Source organism: Penaeus chinensis, chromosome 5 (genome assembly GCF_019202785.1).
Source record: "Penaeus chinensis breed Huanghai No. 1 chromosome 5, ASM1920278v2, whole genome shotgun sequence".
In the NCBI taxonomy this organism is placed as follows: domain Eukaryota; kingdom Metazoa; phylum Arthropoda; class Malacostraca; order Decapoda; family Penaeidae; genus Penaeus; species Penaeus chinensis.
The window spans coordinates 13,613,887-13,623,886 of NC_061823.1; the positions used below are offsets into that span (position 1 = coordinate 13,613,887).

The 10,000-nt window shown below is 39.7% G+C and overlaps 1 non-coding gene across 1 annotated transcript; it reads left to right on the top strand.

Annotated features, from left to right (window-relative positions):
• The first annotated feature begins 9,598 nt into the window (after positions 1–9,598).
• Trnav-uac lies at positions 9,599–9,671 on the top strand. Its single transcript has one exon. It is a non-coding gene; the product is annotated as a tRNA-Val (tRNA).
• Positions 9,672–10,000: the final 329 nt, after the last annotated feature.

Below are 10,000 nucleotides of genomic sequence, written 5' to 3' on the forward strand. Positions count from 1 at the left end.
GCTAGACGAGAGCGGATTCATTATTTTAGCGAATAAAAGACGCGTCTTAAGACAAATTCGCTGGTTTCACCAGCGAATTTGCTTAGGGGGCCTAGGAGCAAGGCCCTCTTAAGCCACATCATCGAGTATATTTATATTTATATTCATATGTACATACATACATACATACATACATACATACATACATACATACATACATACATACATACATACATACATACATACATACATATATATATATTTATTTATTTATATATATATATGCGTTATATACATATATATATACACATTCATATATATTATATATATATACATACACACACACACACACACACACACACACACACACATACATACATATATATATATATATATATATATATATATATATATATATATATATATATATATATATTTATACATATATAAAATACATGTATGTGTTTTTGTTTCTGTGTGTAAATGTATATGTACATGTACAGTAAGGTGTATCAGAATGCAGCAATACCTTATATTTGTTCTGTTTGTTTGTCGTACTGGTTCACCAAGGGGCTACGGTAAGCCCCAAAGAGAAGAAAGTACTATTTTATCTTCTCCTTTATTCTGAGAGATGCATTTTCCCTTATGGAAATCATTTCACGTCTACTAAGCTATGCAGAGTGAGGATTATATTTTTTCTGCAGGAAGAAAATTATTCCAATATTCCAAAATACAATTTGGTCTCCTACTTCCTGCTTACTACATAAATACTTTCTCGGAAATATTTACGTTTCAAAGGAAATCTAGCCACCAGGATATCTTAAGCTAATGGAGACATATAGACCGATATTCGACGCTTAACAACACAATACGCCCTGCTAACCTGCACACACAGACCACCAAGGAACACACACACTACGACAAGGCACACACCCCTTTCGGCCTAGACCTCGCGAAGGGAAACTGGAGTAAACACAAAAGGTACTACAAACATCCCTAAGTGTATTCGCGGTAAGTTTATGCAAATATCTGCAGACCACAATGGGCTACCTTGTTGGGGGAAATTATGCATACCAAGCATACAGCTGCCTTTAGAGCCAAGAACTGTAAACAGGCTTATTATCTCCTGCTACTCTATTGTACGTGAAAAATAGTTGGGTTGATGGTGTTTCCACGTGGTTCAAAAATTACATAGGTTCCGTTATAATTCTTCTCTCGGTTGATTTTTTTGTTGTTGTTGTCAAATAGATTCCTCATTTTGAATTTAACGTTCTCGCTCAAGGCAAGCATGCACTTCCGGTTTACATTCCTTCTTGGATGTTTAATGGCGTTATATTGCTTGTATGAAGTCAAACAGTGTTTCAAGAAGTTTAGAAGGAAAACAATGGTAGGAAAAGTAGAAACTGGAATAAGAGACGGAGAGGAAGAGGAAATGAAAGAGGAAAAAATTCCCAATTTGTTGTTTTTCATTTTTACTACAATGTCCTACAATACCATCAAAATTTAAGATTGGTACCGCAGAGCAATTTAGAATTCAATCTTGGACATCAAGCCATTCACACCAAAAACTTTCAACTCCGAGAGTGAAAATCCAGGAATAAAAGCAGCATGACTCCACTTCCATCAGTTAATGGACCCCCTAACCACCCCCTTCTCCCGTCTTATGAACAATGGACTGATGACTTAGCGCGGACCACAACAAACCGCCTTTTCCTCTTACCTGTCCTTTGGTGTAACCTTTTCCAACCCTTCCAAGATTTCGTTTTCTGATATGTGTTTTCTTTCTTTCTTCTCGGAGGAAGGGAGGAAAAAAGAAAAGGACTGGGAGGGTTGACGGAGCGCGCTTATACAAAGACACTTTCTTACTTACGTCTCACGTCTAAATGCATACGTACGTACTTACATACAGGAGAGAAAGAGAGAGAGAGGGAGAGAGAGAGCGAGAGAGAGAGAGAGAGAGAGAGAGAGAGAGAGAGAGAGAGAGAGAGAGAGAGAGAGAAGAAGAAGAAAAGAACAAGAGAGACAAACAAACAGACGAAAAGAAACATACAAACAAAAAGATAGACAGAAAAACATAGAAAGAAAATAAGAAACAAAAAAAAAAAAAACGAAAATACATGGCTTTGTCTCTACGTGCCTCTTTCCTAGTCTGAGCGCACGTGACCGGGGGTAAGGAAGTCCTAGGAAGTTCAAGGAAGTGTTCAAGGTGAAGAGAGCCAACGAATGATCCTTAAATAACCGAGGTCGCGTCGAGTCCCGGACAAAGGGACGGAAGGAGCGAGGAGGAACTGTGCGGAAATCACGCGGCACGTGGTCTCGCAATCTGTAGGTAGATAGATGGATGGGTAGAGATATATAGTTTGATAGATATAGAAAGGTAGGTAGATAAATAGAAATGTAGACATAGGTAGATAGATAGATATAGACTAGGTAGATACATATATAGATAGGTAGATAGATATAGACTAGGTAGATACATATATAGATAGGTAGATAGAAAGATATAGACATAGGTGGATAGAGAAATAGATAGATATAGACAAAGGCATAGATATAGATAGGTAGATAACTATATAATCAAATAGGTAGACATAGGTAAATAGCTATAGATATAGATATATATAGATATATAGATATAAAGCTATAGATATAGATAGCTAAATAGCTTTAGATATAGATATATAGATAGCTATAGATATAGTTAGATAAATATCTTTAGATATAGATAAATAGCTTTAGATATAGATATATAGCTAGATAGCTATAGATATAGATAGATAGCTATACAGATAAATTGTTATTTCGAGATGCATGAGCTGATGTGTTCTTGAGAGACCATATAATTTTCCTGTTCCTCCTTTTTATGTTTTTAATCTCACATAATCAGCATGCAACAATATAATGCCAATCCCCATTTCCTCATTCCTCCAAACAGTATAAAAAAAACTGATTCCATTCTAGAGAGGAAATATTCGCAGGTCGTGTGAGCTGAGCCTTTCGATGTCCGTAAATATAAATGTGATTAGTTAATTGATAAAGGTCATTAGGTGAGATCGTTGTATTTTCGTTTGATATCAACTTTATATTCGAATGGATGATTATATGTTTCGGCATGGGTTTGGAAAGACAAAGAAAAAAAGAATTATGTTTAAAAACTAAGGAACAAAAATGTATAAAAAAGACATGTTTAGAAAAGAAAATCAATAAAAAATATAGAGCAAAACGTGTATACAATGAGACAGAAGAAAAAAAAATAGAGACAAAAGCTGACAGTTGGGAAGTATCCACTCCCCTCACCCCCCTACCCTACCGTCCCCTCCTCTACCACCCTTTCCCTACTCTACCCCACCGCTTCTCCCTTCCCCTGCCCTCCGCTCCCTCTCCTCTTCCCCACCGCTTCCCCCCTTCCCCTTCCCCTTCCTCTGCCCTCCGCTCCCTCTCCTCTTCCCCACTTCCCTTCCCCTTCCCTTACCCTCCGTTTCCCCTCCTCCTCCCCACCGCTTCCCCCTTCCCCCTCCCTTCCGTTCCCCCCCTCCTCCTCCTCCTCCTCCTCCCCACCGCTTCCCCTTCCCCCTCCCCTCCGCTCCCCCTCCTCCTCCTCCTCCCCACCGCTTCCCCCTTCCCCCCTCCCCTCCGTTCCCCCTCCTTCTCCTCCTCCTCCCCACCGCTTCCCCTTCCCCCTCCCCTCCGTTCCCCTTCCTCCTCCTCCCCACCGCTTCCCCCCTTCCCTTACCCTCCGCTCCCCCTCCTGCTCCTCCCCACCGCTTCCCCCTCCCCTCCGTTCCCCTTCCTCCTCCTCCCCACCGCTTCCCCCTTCCCCTTCCCCTTCCCTTACCATCCGTTCCCCTAAGGCTACCGGGTTACCTTCACACTCGACAGGAAGTTGACTTAACAATCGCCTTCAACTATCTTCGATTCCCGGTCCGCAGATGCAGGTACTTTCGCCTAATTACCTTTTTTATAGATGATATTATCTTGATCGAGTCTCATGGGGCCCCGTTATCTCCCTTTACGATGCCGTTAAAGTCGATTTAATTAGTGTATTTCTTAAGCTTAACTTGTGAGTGTTCATCTTGATTTATATTTATTTTTTTTTTTTTTTTACGATATCTTCTTGTATATATTTTTTCTTCTTCTCTTTCTCCTTCTTTTACCTTTTCCCTTTCCCCTTTTTTCTTCCTTTCCTTTTCTTTTCTTTTTTTTCTTTCTATTCCTCTTCTTCCTCTTCCTCTTCTTCCTTCTTCCTCCTCATCCAACTCCTCCTACTACTACTACCATTCTATACTTTCTCTTCCAGCTCCTCCTCCTTCTCTTCTTCTTCTTCTTCTTCCTTTTCTTCTTCTTCTTCTTCTTCTTTTTCTTTTTCTTTTTCTTCTTCTTCTTTTTCTCCTTCTTCTTCTCCTACTTTTAACTTTTATTTCTACTCTCCCTCAGCCTCCTCTTTTTACCTCTTTTTGTTCTCTTCTTCCTCCTCCTCCTCCTTTTCTACTTTTTTTCTCTTCTCTTCCTCCTCCTTTCCCCTCTTCCTCCTCCTTTCTCCTCTTCCTCCTTTTTTCTCCTCTTCCTCCTCCTTTCTCCTCTTCCTCCTCCTTCCCATGCTTCTATTTTTCTCCGTATAAACTGATTGACAGCCAGATGGTGTCTCTCAAGACGGAAGCGGTGAACAGTGAACAGCTGGTGAAGCGAAATACAAAGGAAAAAAAGCGAGAGAGAGAGACAAAAAAAAAATTACGTGATCATTCTTACAAGAAAAGAAGTATGAGAAGAAAGAAGAATGAGAAGGGAGGAAGTGAAGAACACAAAAAAAAAATCGGTGGAAGGGAGAAGAAGCGACATATGGAGAACGCGCACGAAAAGAAAGGGGGAAGGAGGGAGGAAGAACGTGATCTGAACTGAAAGTGAGAATGCAAGAGAACATGGAGGAAGTAGAGATGGAGATGGAAAATGGATTTGAAGGAAAAGACGTTTGGCTGAGAAATTGATGAATAACAACGGAGGGATTTTTATTTTTTTCGCCGAGAGGGAGGCTGGAAATTAAATAAAAAATATAATTCGGTTTGTGTATCAAAATAATGGAGAATGGTAGAGAAGTAGAGAAAGTAAAAAAAGGAGAAAGGGAGAGAGGTAGAGAAGGTAAAGAGAAAAGGGGGCGAAGGAGGTTTGGAACGAAAACGAAAATTGTAGAAATAAAGAAAAACGACTATATTTATGGGATATAACTCCACCATCAACCATATCATCACTACGCTACACCAACACCACTATTTTACATCACTGACACTGTTACCAGCATCACCAATATTATGACACACGTGGTTTCGGCGTAGGAGAAAGAGGAGGAGGAGGAAGAGGAGGAGGAGAAGGAGGAAGATGATTTTGATGATGATGATGACGATGATGATGATGATGATGATGATGATGATGATGATGATGGTGATGATGATGGTGATGACGATGATGATGATGATGATGATGATGATGATGATGATGATGATGATGATGATGGTGATGACGATGATGATGATGATGATGATGATGATGATGATGATGATGATGATGATGGTGATGACGATGATGATGATGATGATGATGATGATGATGATGATGATGATGAGGAGGAGGAGGAGGAGGAGGAGGAGGAGGAGGGAGAGGAAGAGGAAGAGGAAGAGGAAGAGGAAGAGGAAGAGGAGGAGAAGGAGGAGGAGGAGAAGGAGGAGGAGGAAGGGAAAAAAAAAAAAGAAAAACAAAAAAAAATAGAGAAAACGAAAGAAAATAAAACGAAACCAAGAACGAAAAGGAAGAACAAGAAAACGAAAAAGAAGAAGAAAAAGAAACAAGAAGACGGAGAAGGAGAAGGAGGCGTCATATGGCGAGGCAGAGAAGGCAGCTGTCACCTCGCCAGACCTCTTTGAGCTCCCCCCCCCCCCCCCCCGAGGCATCGAAACTCCTTACGAGCGTGGAGTGAAATGCATGTATTTGCATTGGTTAGGAGTAGAGCGAAGGGGGTGGGGTGGGTAAGGGGGAGGGGGGGGTCGATGGGGTGGGAGTGGGGGTGGAGGTTGGGTGGGTAAGGGGGAGGGGGGGTCGATGGGGTGGAGGTGGAGGTGGGGGATGGGGGTGGAGGTGGAGGTGGGGGTTGGGGGGGTAAGGGGGGGGGGGGGGTTCGATGGGGTGGAGGTGGAGATGGGGTGGGTTGGGGGTAAGGGGAAGGGGAGGGAGAGGGTTGGAGGATATCGCTTAGGATTTGCATCCTATGGTGTCTAGCCACTGTGTAGTGAAATATATTTATATGTGTGTGTGTGTGTGTGCGTGTGCGTGTGCGTGTATATGTGCGTGTGCGTGTGCATGTGTAAATGCGTGTGCGTGTGCATGTGCGTGTGCATGTGCGTGTGCGTGTGCGTGTGTATGTAAACGATCTCCCTTATTTTCATTCTTCAACACAATTGGCAAGAAATAGGATACGAAGCATAATCGAGAATACTTTATCGGGAAATTAACTAAACAACAAAAGAGGTAAAATTAACATGTGTATATGCATGTATATGCATATATATATATATATATATATATATATATATATATATATATATATATATATATATATAATGTATATATGTATATGCGTATATATGTGTATATATGTATATATATATATATATATATATATATATATATGTATTGTGTGTGTGTGTGTGTGTGTGTTTGTGCGTGTCAGTGTGCGTGTGTGTTTGTGTGTTTGTTTGTGTGTGCGTACGTGCGTGTGTGCGTGTGTGTGTGTGTAATTTACTTATATGTGCATATAATTTATTTACTAGATATTCATATATATATGCATGTATGTAAACGTATATATAAGTATACACAGGTAGATAGATGAATATGCAAATTATGCAATCTAAACGCATATAATAACAAATATTTCATTAAAATAAAAAGATTCACCATTTTTAGGAATGCGCTGTCGTTACGCATTTGTCTCGTGAATTACTTCGTCAGTTAGGATTCTAAAGGCATTAAAATGTCAATCAGTATCCCTGTGGTTGTCCCGTTACGTGAAAAGAGACATAAAACAGTTCCGGTTCTGCGAGGGTAAATGCCCTGGTTGTTCCGCTTCTGTACGTACGACAGGAAAAGCAAGAAGCGAAAGCTAAAATTAAAAAACCGTATGAGGAGAAAAAAAAAAAGAAAAAAGAAAACGAGAGTGAAATTCCTCATAGGTATTGGAAATTTTATTTTCTCACTCCTATTAATCACAAATCCTCCTCCTACTTCGCCCCTTCTTCTTCTCCTCCTTCTTCTTACTCCTCCTCCCCTACCTCCCCACCGTCATCATCATCATTGGTGTTATTTTACCGGCTACCGTTTCTGTCCCTAAGGCTATGCACGCGGTCCGTCCCTGGGTGTCCGCCGGTGAGATTGTCCTGAGGGAGCTTTCCTAAGTGCCCAAGGGGTATATATGGTCGACTCTCCCGCTGAGCAAACTTCAATCGGGGGGGTTTGACTTTGTATTTTTAAATTTAATTACCTGTACATTCGTTTGCTTAGTTTATTTTATTTCGCCTTATCATCGTCGATATGAAATTAAATAAAATCCCCTATAAAAAAATGGTGTATATATAAACATATGTGTGTATGTGTATATATGTTTATATGTATATATTTGTGTATATATGTTTATATGTATATATTTGTGTATATATGTTTATATGTATATATTTGTGTATATATTTATATATATTTATATGTATATGCATGCACAAACGCACACGCACAAGCATATAGACACGCATACATACACACATGTATGTATGTGTATGTGAGTGTATATGTATGTATGTACATGTGTATGAAAACACACACACACACACACACACACACACACACACATTAATTAATTTATTTATTTACATTTATGTGTTTGTGAACATGCATACATCAAGAAGGTATAAGCATTAGCTCGCAAGGAATGGAATGGAAGATAACAACTATACTGACCCTTTCAAACAAGTAATGTACAAAATCCTATTTCTCTGATGGCAGTATTAGACTTTTTACTGCCAAAACAAGTACATCTCTAACGCTACTTGATAAAAACACTACTTAAAAGTGGAGACTGCCGACCGTAGATATGCCATGTGACTTACTGATTTTTTTATGTGTTTGTTTGTTGGGCTGTATGCGCTCTTCTTAAGGCTTTATAAGATTTTTTTAAAGATGTACTGTTCACATTACTAAGCTAGGAGATTTGTTTACTTAATGAATTAGGTATTTTTTGTCTCTATATTCACAAATTATTGTTCTCCTCTCTCCTTTTCTCAGCAACAGCAGTAATAAGTTCCACAAATAACCATCTACCGTTCTGTGAATGATGATTATAATATTCTTAATGACAAATGCAATATTCATAATTACAGTAATAAGGTACTGTTGTCATAACTTATATCGAAAGGAATATTTAAAAAGACTATTTGGACATAGTTAATAGCATTATACTTACCCTACAATAAATAAATATAGACAGATAGACAGGTAAATAGATAAATCATCATACCATCAATAATTCAGTGGCAACTCAATTAGGTAGAATCCGAAAATGAATTATGACTCACTACTGACTCACCCTCACTCACCCTCAATGACGTTGCAAGTTTGCTGGATATCAGAAAATTCCTCTCTAGTTTATTTTCGGGTTTGGAAATCTCTTAGTCAATTGGAAATCCACATCTTTAAATTATTTTCTTCTTGTTAAATTCTACCCTATTACTTCATCTTATATTGATAGTTACACTTCATTGACTCGACTGTATAGCGATTCAGGGAGAGAGAGAGAGAGAGAGAGAGGGAGAGGGAGAGGGAGAGGGAGAGGGAGAGATAGAAAAAGAGAAGGAGGGAGGGAGGGAGGGAGGGGGAGAGGGAGAAAAATAAAGAGGAAGGGAGGGGGGGGAGGGAGGGAGGGAGGGAGGGAGGGAGGGAGGGAGGGAGGGAGAGAGAGAGAGAGAGAGAGAGAGAGAGAGAGGGAGAGGAAGGGAGAGGGAGAGGGAGAGGGATAGAGAGGGAGGGGGAGGGGAGGGGAGGGGAGGGAGGGGGAGAGGGAGAAAAGAAAGAGGGAGGGAGGGAGGGAGGGAGGGATGGAGAGAGAACACATATTGATTCAATAACATCGATGCTAATGAAGGTCGAGCGAAGGTTAGGGCGCTGCAACCTGTTGTGGTATGACGTCATCACCCGGATACGAAGCGCGCATAATCGTGAGAAATCGCACCTGAAGAAGTTTGAAATCTTCAGGTATTTCAGGGTCTCTCGACGTCACTGAACAAAACGGTTTTGGATAAACATATATTTTGCTGTTGCATTTCATTTATTTCGGCATTTTAAACGTTTATGTAGTTATGCATTGTGTGGTAATTTGGTTTGTATTTTCTTCATGTTTATGATTAAAAAACAATTATACATTTTATGGAGACTTCTAACTCCTCGTAATAAAATTGAAGTGTTGGAACCTATTATTTCTACATTGTCTTCTCAATCTCAATAAATGTTAAAATTGTCAATCTAAACTGTGACATTTATAAACTAAATAAGAAATTTTATTTATACCAAAACATTCATTACGAACATTGCTCTCGTAATGTAGTGGTTATCACGTCTGCTTTACACGCAGAAGGTCCCAGGTTCGAGCCCTGGCGAGAGCAGTTTTATCAGTTTTCTCTATATTATATAATTATGTTTAACAACTTTCTTGTTTGTGTATTCAGGTTATCAATCTAATAAACATTCGGTGTTTGATTACATAGAATTTTGAAGATCTGGAGTGCATTTATTGAAGTAGGTAAACACGGGGCCTGGTGTTTGTGTTTGTGTGTGTGTTTGTATATATATATATACATATACATATATGTGTGTGTGTGATTGTGTGATTGTGTGTGTGTGTGTGTGTGTGTGTGTGTGTGTGTGTGTGTGTGTGTGTGTGTGTGTGTGTGTCAGTGTGTGTGTGTGTTGGTGCTGTGTATATAGATAGAAA